This window comes from Coregonus clupeaformis, chromosome 40, assembly GCF_020615455.1.
Source record: "Coregonus clupeaformis isolate EN_2021a chromosome 40, ASM2061545v1, whole genome shotgun sequence".
NCBI classification, from domain to species: Eukaryota; Metazoa; Chordata; class Actinopteri; order Salmoniformes; family Salmonidae; genus Coregonus; species Coregonus clupeaformis.
The window spans coordinates 25,616,248-25,628,509 of NC_059231.1; the positions used below are offsets into that span (position 1 = coordinate 25,616,248).

Genomic DNA, 12,262 nt, shown 5'->3' on the forward strand with positions numbered 1-12,262 from the left:
CCCAAAACACACGGCCAAGGCAACAAAGGAGTGGCTCAAGAAGAAGCACATTAAGGTCCTGGAGTGGCCTAGCCAGTCTCCAGACCTTAATCCCATAGAAAATCTGTGGAGGGAGGTGAAGGTTCGAGTTGCCAAACGTCAGCCTCGAAACCTTAATGACTTGGAGAAGATCTGCAAAGAGGAGTGGGACAAAATCCCTCCTGAGATGTGTGCAAACCTGGTGGCCAACTACAAGAAACGTCTGACCTCTGTGATTGCCAACAAGTGTCACACCCTGGCTCTGGGGACTCTATATGTTGAGCCAGGGTGTGTAGATTCTATGTGTTCTTGTTCTATGTTCACAGTCTAGTATTGTATTTCTATGTTGGCCAGAGTGGTTCCCAATCAGAGGCAATGAGTATCAGCTGTTGCTGGTTGTCTCTGATTGGGAGCCATATTTAGACAGCCAGTTTACCCACAGTTGTTGTGGGATCTTGTTCCTTTTGGTTTGTTCCGTGTTGGTTGTGTTTAACCTAGGACATCACGTTATCGTTTATTGTTTTGTTCGTGTTATCACTTTGGATAATAAAGTATGTTTGCCTTCAACGCTGCGCCTTGGTCCACTCCGTTCAACGATCGTGACAGAAGATCCCACCATACCAGGACCAAGCAGCGTGTCCAGGAGCAGGCAGCCTGGACGTGGGAGCAGATATTGGACGAGCAGGGGTCCTGGACCTGGGAGGAAATCCAGGCCGGGATGGATCGCCGTCCATGGAAGGAGACGGTGGAGGCGCGACGGAGAGAGGAGCAACGGCGCAAACAGTGTCGTCGTCGGACGGACGAGAGGCAACCCCAAAAAATGTTTAGGGGGGGGCACACGGCATGGGCGAAGGGGCAGCAGGAGGCAGCTACAGGGCGTATTGGGAGGTTGGGTGAGGAGGCCACCAGGTTAAGGGGGCTATTGGTCCAGAGGGAGCAGGAGTTAGTGGTTCAGAGGGTGGAGCTACTGGAGGCGATAAGGGAGAAGGTGAGAGTAGAGGCACGGCGAGAGGAACTGTGTAGGCAGCTGAGGGAGCGGAGGGTGATGAAGAAACCCAGTCCCGCTCCTCACACCAAGCAAGTGGTGTGCGTCACCAGTCCGGTCCGGCCCGTTCCTGCTCCCCGCACTAAGTTGATGGTGCGCGTCGCCAGCTCGGCCCGGCCTGTTCCTGCTCCCCGCACCAAGCCTACGGTGCGCGTCGCCAGCTCGGCCCGGCCTGTTCCTGCTCCCCGCACCAAGCCTACGGTGCGCGTCGCCAGCCCGGCCCGGCCTGTTCCTGCTCCCCGCACCAAGCTAATGGTGCGCGTCGCCAGCCCGGCCCGGCCTGTTCCTGCCCCTCGCACCAAGCCTACGGTGCGCGTCGCCAGCCCGGCCCGGCCTGTTCCTGCTCCCCGCACCAAGCTAATGGTGCGCGTCGCCAGCCTGGCCCGGCCTGTTCCTGCCCCTCGCACCAAGCCTATGGTGCGCGTCGCCAGCCCGGCCCGGCCTGTTCCTGCCACTCGCACCAAACCTACGGTGCGCGTCGCCAGCCCGGCCCGGCCTGTTCCTGCCCTTCGCACCAAGCCTACGGTGCGCGTCGCCAGCCCGGCCCGGTCTGTTCCTGCCACTCGCACTAAGCCTAAGGTGTGCGTCGCCAGCCCGGCCCGGCCTGTTCCTGCCACTCGCACCAAGCCTACGGTGTGCGTCGCCAGCCCGGCCCGGCCTGTTCCTGCCCCTCGCACCAAGCCTACGGTGCGCGTCGCCAGCCCGGCCCGGCCTGTTCCTGCCACTCGCACCAAGCCAGGGGTGCGCATCGTCAGCCCGGTCCGGCCCGTTCCTGCTCCACGCACCAAGCCAGGGGTGCGCATCGTCAGCCCGGTCCGGCCCGTTGCTGCTCCACGCACCAAGCCAGGGGTGCGCATCGTCAGCCCGGTCCGGCCCGTTCCTGCTCCACGCACCAAGCCAGGGGTCATCAGTCCGGCACAACCCGTGCCTGGGTCACCGGTGCCTGGTCAGGTACCGGTCAGCTGCTCCACACCGGAGCTTAAGCAATCCGCTCCTACGATGTCCAGTCCAGCTCCAGCCAGCAGGGCCAGACCGGACCAGGGGCGCTACGGGGGGATTATTGGAGGGTGGTGGGCAAGCCCGGAGCCGGAACCGCCTCCGAGGAGGAATGCCCACCCAGCCCTCCCCTGTTTGGTTTATGTTGAGGCGCGGTCGCTGTCCGCGCCTTTGGGGGGGGTTACTGTCACACCCTGGCTCTGGGGACTCTATATGTTGAGCCAGGGTGTGTAGATTCTATGTGTTCTTGTTCTATGTCGGTAGTCTAGTGTTGTGTTTTCTATGTTGGCCAGTATGGTTCTCAATCAGAGGCAACGAGTATCAGCTGTTGCTTGTTGTCTCTGATTGGGAGCCATACTTAAGCAGCCAGTTTACCCACAGTTGTTGTGGGATCTTGTTCCTTTTGGTTTGTTCCGTGTTGGTTGTGTTTAACCTAGGACGTCACGTTATCGTTTATTGTTTTGTTCGTGTTATCACTTTGGATAATAAAGTATGTTTGCCTTCAACGCTGCGCCTTGGTCCACTCCGTTCAAAGATCGTGACAACAAGGGTTTTGCCACCAAGTACTAAGTCATGTTTTGCAGAGGGGTCAAATACTTATTTCCCTCACTAAAATGCAAATCAATGTATAAAATGTTGCGTTTTTCTGGATTTTTTTGTTGTTATTCTGTCTCTCACTGTTCAAATAAACCTACCATTACAATTATAGACGGATCATGTCTTTGTCAGTGGGCAAACGTACAAAATCAGCAGGGGATCAAATACTTTTTTCCCTCACTGTATATATATATATATATATATATATATTTGCGAGAGAAAAAAACATATGGGGGATTGGAAGTGATGCAGACAATTACATTGATGGAAGTTACAATCTATCTGAAATATTAAAGCTGATCTACCCCCTAAAGAAAAAAAATATATACAAAAAAAAAAAAAAAAAATAAGAAAGGGTAGGCGAGAGCTAGACATCCCGCTGTGTCGCTTTGTGGACAACAAATCCCATTGTTAGGGCGGAGAGACATGCATCTTGTCAGTATATCCATAATCTTTGTTAAAGGTAATATGCAGAAATCGCCCCGCCATTTCCTGGTTGCTAAAATTGTAATAGTTCGCCTAATTTCAGTTTATGTGACAAAACAAGCAATGTATAGGCCTAGTGTAGAGAATCATTGTACCATCTAAACCGCTGTGAAATATATTTTCAATAACCCAAGGGGTGCATTTGTAAATTCACTCTGGCTATCTACTCCAATTTCAGAGCACTCTCGTCTGAGTGTGCCAGAGCGCAGAATAACTGAGGAATTTACAAACGCGCAACACCCATTGAGGGTGTGTTCGTAAATTAACTCAGTGCTCTCAGAGTATGCTCTGGGCATTCGTAAATTCACAGCATTGCAAGATTGTCCATTCGTAAATTCATAGCGTTTCGCTCTCGGAGCGTTCAGAGCACACACTGGAAGCTCTGGCCAAGGAGTACGGTTGATCCGAGCTCACAACAGCAGTGAAACACCCAAGCCAACTGGCTAAAGTTGGCTAGCTTGCTAGCTACTTCCAGACACAAATGAGAGAACACCTCACTCTGACCATTCTACTCGCCTTAGCAGAGTATTGGTGACTGTGACTGTGCTGCTGGCAACAATTTAATTACGTTTTTTTGCCGACGTTTACTGCCATTGGCCATATCCAACGGGTGTTAAGCGTTCGTAAATTCATCAGTTATTCTGTGCTCTGGAACACTCAGACGAGAGTGCTCTGAAATCAGAGTAGATAGACAGAGTGAATTTACGAACGCACCCAAAATATTGTATTTTCAGCTTTTTTAAGCTGGTGTACAAAAACGAAAGTAAAAGACACAAAACGATACGTAAGAAACGTAAGCATATAAATAGCTCACATAGAGCAGATCTACCTCTTCTTAGACTTGATTTCAATGAGATTGACAGATCTATAACTCACATTTCTATGGGAATCTGGTCAGTCTACCAGCAAAAAAGTTACATATTGCAGCTTTAAATATTGTATTAATCAAATGTTTTTTGTGTGTAAAAAAATTGTAATGTTAAAATATATCACATTACACATTTGGTAATGACAGAATGTATTGTAAACTTCATGCACAGTAACACTTTTGTATGACTTAAGTAAATTATTTGATCAATGGGAGTGGGGAAAAAAGGTGCTTGTGGTTGTGCATTGATATGCATTGATAAGCACACCAAAGCACACCAAAGTCGGCATTAATGATAAGTAATAAAATAAAGGTGGCACTTCTAAAAGCCTATTTCACACAATAGCCTGCTGAATTTGCAAGATCACTTTTCTTTCATTTTGACCAGTTACAAGCCGTAATGGTCTATCAGACTACCAAACGTGTACACATATGCAGTGTTCTAGAATATTGGACCGTTGGCATTCATACTTTTCGAATTCTCAGTTTAGCTCTAGCAATTTCTCCAACTGTCAACACATTCAAGTGAATAGAGGACACATACCTGGAGACGCGTGGTTGGGAATTGTGGGAGGTGCGCGTTCGGGCTGTGGTTTCAGAGCCGCGTACCTATTGTATATCACAATAAGACGACTGACTATCGTGTCTCAGCGTCTGTTGACTATTATTTACGCTTTAGCCGCAGGCTGACCAGCAACCAGCAATATCCACCGTCATAGTACGGATGAAGTTTGAGCTGGAATGTGAAGCTAACTGAAGCTGGTTATCTTTAGAAAACGTCCGTGCTATCCGGGATCCTTGAAGTAGAATTTTAAAATGGTTAGGTAAAGGTTATGGTTAAGGTTAGAGTAAGGGTAGGGGTTAAGGTTAGGGTTTAGGGGAACGTCCCAAGGAATACTAGATAGTACTGACCAGTAGTCAATTGGGCACTAGTTTGAAATCCCAACATTAACATGAATAACGTGAAGCTACAACATTACTAATATTTTCTGAGATGTGAGATAATTAACTTGTTCTCTGTAATATCATATAGCTTTGAAATCGTGACATTACACACTTTCGAGGAAAATAATAGGTGTGTTTCTAGACTCATGGTGCCTTCAGGACATTTGGGAACTCTGAAAAAAGTCAATTTATGATGTCAGTGATCTTCAGGTCGGAAAGTCAGCGTTCTAGAAAGATGCCAGTGTTTCCAAATTGGAATTCGGAGTTGTATGAGGGTTTAAAACGATTTTTCCAGTCGGAGCTCGTTTCTTTCGCTAGAGAACCTAGTTGATGTGAACTAGGCGTCATAACTGACCTTTAAAATGGGATTGCGTGACGATTACTTTAGCAACCCAGTGACGTAGTATGAGAACGTGAATTCGATTGGTCGACAGGCTGCTGGGCGGAGCATGACAGGTTTCGCCATTAATTTACCGCTGGGATTCTTATCTCCTCCTTTTCTAATATCTCTGGTAGATTGCCTCGTATGCACACGAAGGCCCAACAAATGTGTAAACTCTGATTGGAAGAGCAAGACCGACAAAAGCCCCCACGGTAGCCAATCAACGCACACACCAAATATGGACACTCGAATCAGATTGGTCCATTGTCTCTCTTGGGCTGCTGGCAATACTAGTCTAGTCGCATTCTACGAAAGATCTTTGAAATTGGATCACATACCCGTACATCACCACTAGCTACCTTAATTTATTCAAAGGTGAGTGAACATTAATGTTACTTCAAAAGAACAAGATTAATATCCATAGAATTCTTATTTTTGAGTCTTTTTCCTGACAGATTCAGAACACTCCATCATTCATCAAGTGCGGTGCTTGAACATCACTAGGGCTCTGTCTAAGTCCTACCTTTTCTAATGTATTACATTGTTATGCTATAGGATTCATTGAATGTGTGGTGTCATGTGGAGTGACTTGACCATCTGAAACAAGTGAGTGACATGAACAAGCATGATGAAATACCATTTAGATCAGCATCATCAGTCGCGGCAATGTAGCCTACTGTAGCCAACGCTGATAATTAGGGAGTTCTATTACGCTGGCCTGGGATGAACCAGGCAATTGCCCGTCACGGAATCGGGCGAATGCGGGGAGGGAGTAATCTGCGCCGCTGGGTTATGTTGTCAACAAGGCAGCATGGTACATCGTCCAGAAACATACAACATCTCTTTTCCATTAAATAAATGTTGACTCTTCAAACTAGTTTTCATTGGGAAGGCAGATAAAGCGTTTTTATGAAAAGCAATCACTTTTGCATGTGAAACACAGAATCCTACTCATCACTCCACGTGCTTAATTACGTCACTTTTTTTGTTGTTGCCGATTTCGCCATCGGCAAGAGCGGAGCACCTGGCTCACGCCGGGAGGCAGCCCGGTTCCAAAACGAATGCAATCACTAAACTCCTCCCACGTGGGTAACCCGGGCCAGATAAACAATTCCCCCCAGTGTAAAATGCGGCGATTGCGTCATCTATCCTATACGACATTTTGTAGCCTATCAAAAAGTATAATTTGACAGGCTGTTGAATGAAAGATGTATAGCATTTTAGTAGCCTACAACGGAGGGGGAAGAAGTGTTGCCTACAATAGAAAGGAGACATAATATCAGCTATCAATTTGATGTCAGAATTTATCTTTAGAGCTAATGTTACTTAAAGTGTTTTTTAATAGTTTAGGCCTGTGTAGTCTACTTCAGCAATAAGGCCTGAGTAGGAGTGGTATAGGGCCAATATACCATGACTAAGGGCTGTTCTTACGCACAACACAACGCAGATTGCCTGGATACAGCCCTTAGCTGTGGTATATTGGCCATATATCACAAACACCCGAGGTGCCTTATTGCTGTTATAAACTGTTTACCAACGTAATTAGAGCAGTAAAAATAAATGTTTTGTCATACCCATGGTATACGGTCTGATAAATATACAATGGCTGTTAGCCAATCAGCATTCAGGGCTCGAACCACCCAGTTTATAATCAATTTTATCTAATGCTGAATAGATGACTGACACTTGAACAGATTGACACTAAATCAATAACTAGAACCATAAATATGTATACAATATTCAATCAGTACTAGCTAGGTAGTGTAGCCTGTAATTGCAAAACATTTTACATTTGCATGTTGAATATTGGATAGGGGGTAATTACATGCCTCAATTCCCACTGTGTAGACTGATGTAAGACCAGTGCATCCTGGTTTAGCCTTTGGATAGGAGTACTACTCCCTTTATAGGCTAAATGTAGGCAAACGTTATATATTTTTTATGATCAGATATAGCTCACGACTAAATTCCCATTTCATTGAGGCTAAATACGCACTGTGTTCAATACATATTTTCCCAGTCGGACCTAGTTTTTTTCAGAGAATCCAGTTGTCTTGAACTCACCGAAGTCATGTTGGATTGACAGCATGACCAATGTTTTCAACCTTTTCTGGCCCATGGTGTTGCGTGTGAATGTTTATCCTTTTAAGCTTGGAAAAGAGACCCTTTCAGACAGATGTTTTAAATGCTTAAACCTTAAAACCAGATCCTCAAAAAGTTATACAGCTGCACCATCGAGAGCATCCTGACTGGTTGCATCACCTCCTGGTATGGCAACTGCTCAGCTTCCGACTGCAAGGCGCTACAGAGGGTAGTGCGTACGGCCCAGTACATCACTGGGGCCAAGCTTCCTGCCATCCAGGACCTCTATACCAGGCGGTGTCAGAGGAAGGCCCTAAAAATTGCCAAAGACTCCAGCCACCCTAGTCATAGACTGTTCTCTCTGCTACCGCACGGCAAGCGGTACCGGAGCGCCAAGTCTAGGTCCAAAAGGCTTCTTAACAGCTTCTACCCCCAAGCCATAAGACTGCTGAACAGCTAATCAAATGGCTACCCGGACTATTTGCATTGCCCCCCCCTCCCCTCCCCACACACACACTTTTTTTTACGCTGACGCTACTCGCTGTTTATTATCTATGCATAGTCACGCCGGAGGGGATGGCTGCCGTTTTACGGGCTCCTAACCAACTGTGCTATTTTGTGTGTTTTTTCGCATTGTTTGTAACTTATTTTGTACATAATGTTACTGCTACCGTCTCTTATGACCGAAAAGAGCTTCTGGATATCAGAACAGCGATTACTCACCTCGAACTGGACAAATATTTTTTCTTTAATGAGTCCGACGCGAAGGATATACTGCTTCTTTGAGACCAGGCCAAATCCCCGTCATTCGCGTGAAGAAGAGACGGAAATACAGGGGGCAGAGATCGGGGTGCCTTGTGAGAAGTTGTCGGCGAGAGGGTAACCCGCCTCTACTATCCGTTCTATTGGCCAACGTGCAATCACTGGAAAATAAACTGGATGACATCCGCTCAAGACTATCCTACCAACGGGACATTAAAAAACTGTAATATCTTATGTTTCACCGAGTCGTGGCTGAACGACGACACAGATAATATTCAGTTGGCTGGGTTTTCCGTGCATCGGCATGACAGAACAGCTACGTCTGGTAAGACGAGGGGTGGGGGTATGTGTCTATTTTTCAATAACAGCTAGTGCTGTGTTTCCAAATTGGAATTCGGAGTTGTATGAGGGTTTAAAACGATTTTTCCAGTCGGAGCTCGTTTCTTTCGCTAGAGAACCGAGTTGATGTGAACTAGGCGTCATAACTGACCTTTAAAATGGGATTGCGTGACGATTACTTTAGCAACCCAGTGACGTAGTATGAGAACGTGAATTCGATTGGTCGACAGGCTGCTGGGCGGAGCATGACAGGTTTCGCCATTAATTTACCGCTGGGATTCTTATCTCCTCCTTTTCTAATATCTCTGGTAGATTTCCTCATATGCACACGAAGGCCCAACAAATGTGTAAACTCTGATTGGAAGAGCAAGACCGACAAAAGCCCCCACGGTAGCCAATCAACGCACACACCAAATAAGGACACTCGAATCAGATTGGTCCATTGTCTCTCTTGGGCTGCTGGCAATACTAGTCTAGTCGCATTCTACGAAAGATCTTTGAAATTGGATCACATACCCGTACATCACCACTAGCTACCTTAATTTATTCAAAGGTGAGTGAACATTAATGTTACTTCAAAAGAACAAGATTACTATCCATATAATTCTTATTTTTGAGTCTTTTTCCTGACAGATTCAGAACACTCCATCATTCCTCAAGTGTGGTGCTTGAACATCACTAGGGCTCTGTCTAAGTCCTACCTTTTCTAATGTATTACATTGTTATGCTATAGGATTCATTGAATGTGTGGTGTCATGTGGAGTGACTTGACCATCTGAAACAAGTGAGTGACATGAACAAGCATGATGAAATACCATTTAGATCAGCATCATCAGTCGCGGCAATGTAGCCTACTGTAGCCAACGCTGATAATTAGGGAGTTCTATTACGCTGGCCTGGGATGAACCAGGCAATTGCCCGTCACGGAATCGGGCGAATGCGGGGAGGGAGTAATCTGCGCCGCTGGGTTATGTTGTCAACAAGGCAGCATGGTACATCGTCCAGAAACATACAACATCTCTTTTCCATTAAATAAATGTTGACTCTTCAAACTAGTTTTCATTGGGAAGGCAGATAAAGCGTTTTTATGAAAAGCAATCACTTTTGCATGTGAAACACAGAATCCTACTCATCACTCCACGTGCTTAATTACGTCACTTTTTTTGTTGTTGCCGATTTCGCCATCGGCAAGAGCGGAGCACCTGGCTCATGCCGGGAGGCAGCCCGGTTCCAAAACGAATGCAATCACTAAACTCCTCCCACTTGGGTAACCCGGGCCAGATAAACAATTCCCCCCAGTGTAAAATGCGGCGATTGCGTCATCTATCCTATACGACATTTTGTAGCCTATCAAAAAGTATAATTTGACAGGCTGTTGAATGAAAGATGTATAGCATTTTAGTAGCCTACAACGGAGGGGGAAGAAGTGTTGCCTACAATAGAAAGGAGACATAATATCAGCTATCAATTTGATGTCAGAATTTATCTTTAGAGCTAATGTTACTTAAAGTGTTTTTTAATAGTTTAGGCCTGTGTAGTCTACTTCAGCAATAAGGCCTGAGTAGGAGTGGTATAGGGCCAATATACCATGACTAAGGGCTGTTCTTACGCACAACACAACGCAGATTGCCTGGATACAGCCCTTAGCTGTGGTATATTGGCCATATATCACAAACACCCGAGGTGCCTTATTGCTGTTATAAACTGTTTACCAACGTAATTAGAGCAGTAAAAATAAATGTTTTGTCATTCACATGGTATACGGTCTGATAAATATACCATGGCTGTTAGCCAATCAGCATTCAGGGCTCGAACCACCCAGTTTATAATCAATTTTATCTAATGCTGAATAGATGACTGACACTTGAACAGATTGACACTAAATCAATAACTAGAACCATAAATATGTATATAGTATTCAATCAGTACTAGCTAGGTAGTGTAGACTGTAATTGCAAAACATTTTACATTTGCATGTTGAATATTGGATAGGGGGAAATTACATGCCTCAATTCCCACTGTGTAGACTGATGTAAGACCAGTGCATCCTGGTTTAGCCTTTGGATAGGAGTACTACTCCCTTTATAGGCTAAATGTAGGCAAACGTTATATATTTTTTATGATCAGATATAGCTCACGACTAAATTCCCATTTCATTGAGGCTAAATATGCACTGTGTTCAATACATATTTTCCCAGTCGGACCTAGTTTTTTTCAGAGAATCCAGTTGTCTTGAACTCACCGAAGTCATGTTGGATTGACAGCATGACCAATGTTTTCAACCTTTTCTGGCCCATGGTGTTGCGTGTGAATGTTTATCCTTTTAAGCTTGGAAAAGAGACCCTTTCAGACAGATGTTTTAAATGCTTAAACCTTAAAACCAGATCCTCAAAAAGTTATACAGCTGCACCATCGAGAGCATCCTGACTGGTTGCATCACCTCCTGGTATGGCAACTGCTCAGCTTCCGACTGCAAGGCGCTACAGAGGGTAGTGCGTACGGCCCAGTACATCACTGGGGCCAAGCTTCCTGCCATCCAGGACCTCTATACCAGGCGGTGTCAGAGGAAGGCCCTACAAATTGCCAAAGACTCCAGCCACCCTAGTCATAGACTGTTCTCTCTGCTACCGCACGGCAAGCGGTACCGGAGCGCCAAGTCTAGGTCCAAAAGGCTTCTTAACAGCTTCTACCCCCAAGCCATAAGACTGCTGAACAGCTAATCAAATGGCTACCCGGACTATTTGCATTGCCCCCCCACACACACTTTTTTTACGCTGACGCTACTCACTGTTTATTATCTATGCATAGTCACGCCGGAGGGGATGGCTGCCATTTTACGGGCTCCTAACCAACTGTGCTATTTTGTGTGTTTTTTCGCATTGTTTGTAACTTATTTTGTACATAATGTTACTGCTACCGTCTCTTATGACCGAAAAGAGCTTCTGGATATCAGAACAGCGATTACTCACCTCGAACTGGACAATTTTTTTTTTTTTAATGAGTCCGACGCGAAGGATATACTGCTTCTTTGAGACCAGGCCAAATCCCCGTCATTCGCGTGAAGAAGAGACGGAAATACAGGGGGCAGAGATCGGGGTGCCTTGTGAGAAGTTGTCGGCGAGAGGGTAACCCGCCTCTACTATCCGTTCTATTGGCCAACGTGCAATCACTGGAAAATAAACTGGATGACATCTGCTCAAGACTATCCTACCAACGGGACATTAAAAAACTGTAATATCTTATGTTTCACCGAGTCGTGGCTGAACGACGACACAGATAATATTCAGTTGGCTGGGTTTTCCGTGCATCGGCATGACAGAACAGCTACGTCTGGTAAGACGAGGGGTGGGGGTATGTGTCTATTTTTCAATAACAGCTAGAGCGCAATGTCTAATATTAAGGAGGTCTCGAGGTATTGCTCGCCTGAGGTAGAGTACCTCATGATAAACTGTAGACCACACTTATCTACCAAGAGAGTTTTCATCTATATTTTTCGTAGCAGTCTATTTACCACCACAAACCAATGCTGGCATTAAGACCGCACTCAACGAGCTGTATAAGGCCATAAGCAAACAAGAAAATGCTCATCCAGAAGCGGCGCTCCTAGTGGCCGGGGACTTTAATGCAGGCAAACTTAAATCCGTTTTACCTCATATCCAGCATCACCAGCATGTCACATGTGCAACCAGAGGAAAATAAACATTAGACCACCTTTACTCCACATACAGAGACTCATACAAAG

The 12,262-nt window shown here is 45.8% G+C and overlaps 1 protein-coding gene across 1 annotated transcript in view; it reads left to right on the forward strand.

The window, feature by feature from the left end:
* Nucleotides 1-8,965: 8,965 nt before the first annotated feature.
* LOC121571610 (cystathionine beta-synthase) overlaps nucleotides 8,966-12,262 on the forward strand; it is a 30,140-nt gene continuing 26,843 nt past the window's right edge. The window contains exon 1 of the mRNA XM_041883168.2: nucleotides 8,966-9,073. The gene's annotated coding sequence lies outside the window, so the exon portion shown is untranslated. The remainder of the gene's footprint in view (nucleotides 9,074-12,262) is intronic.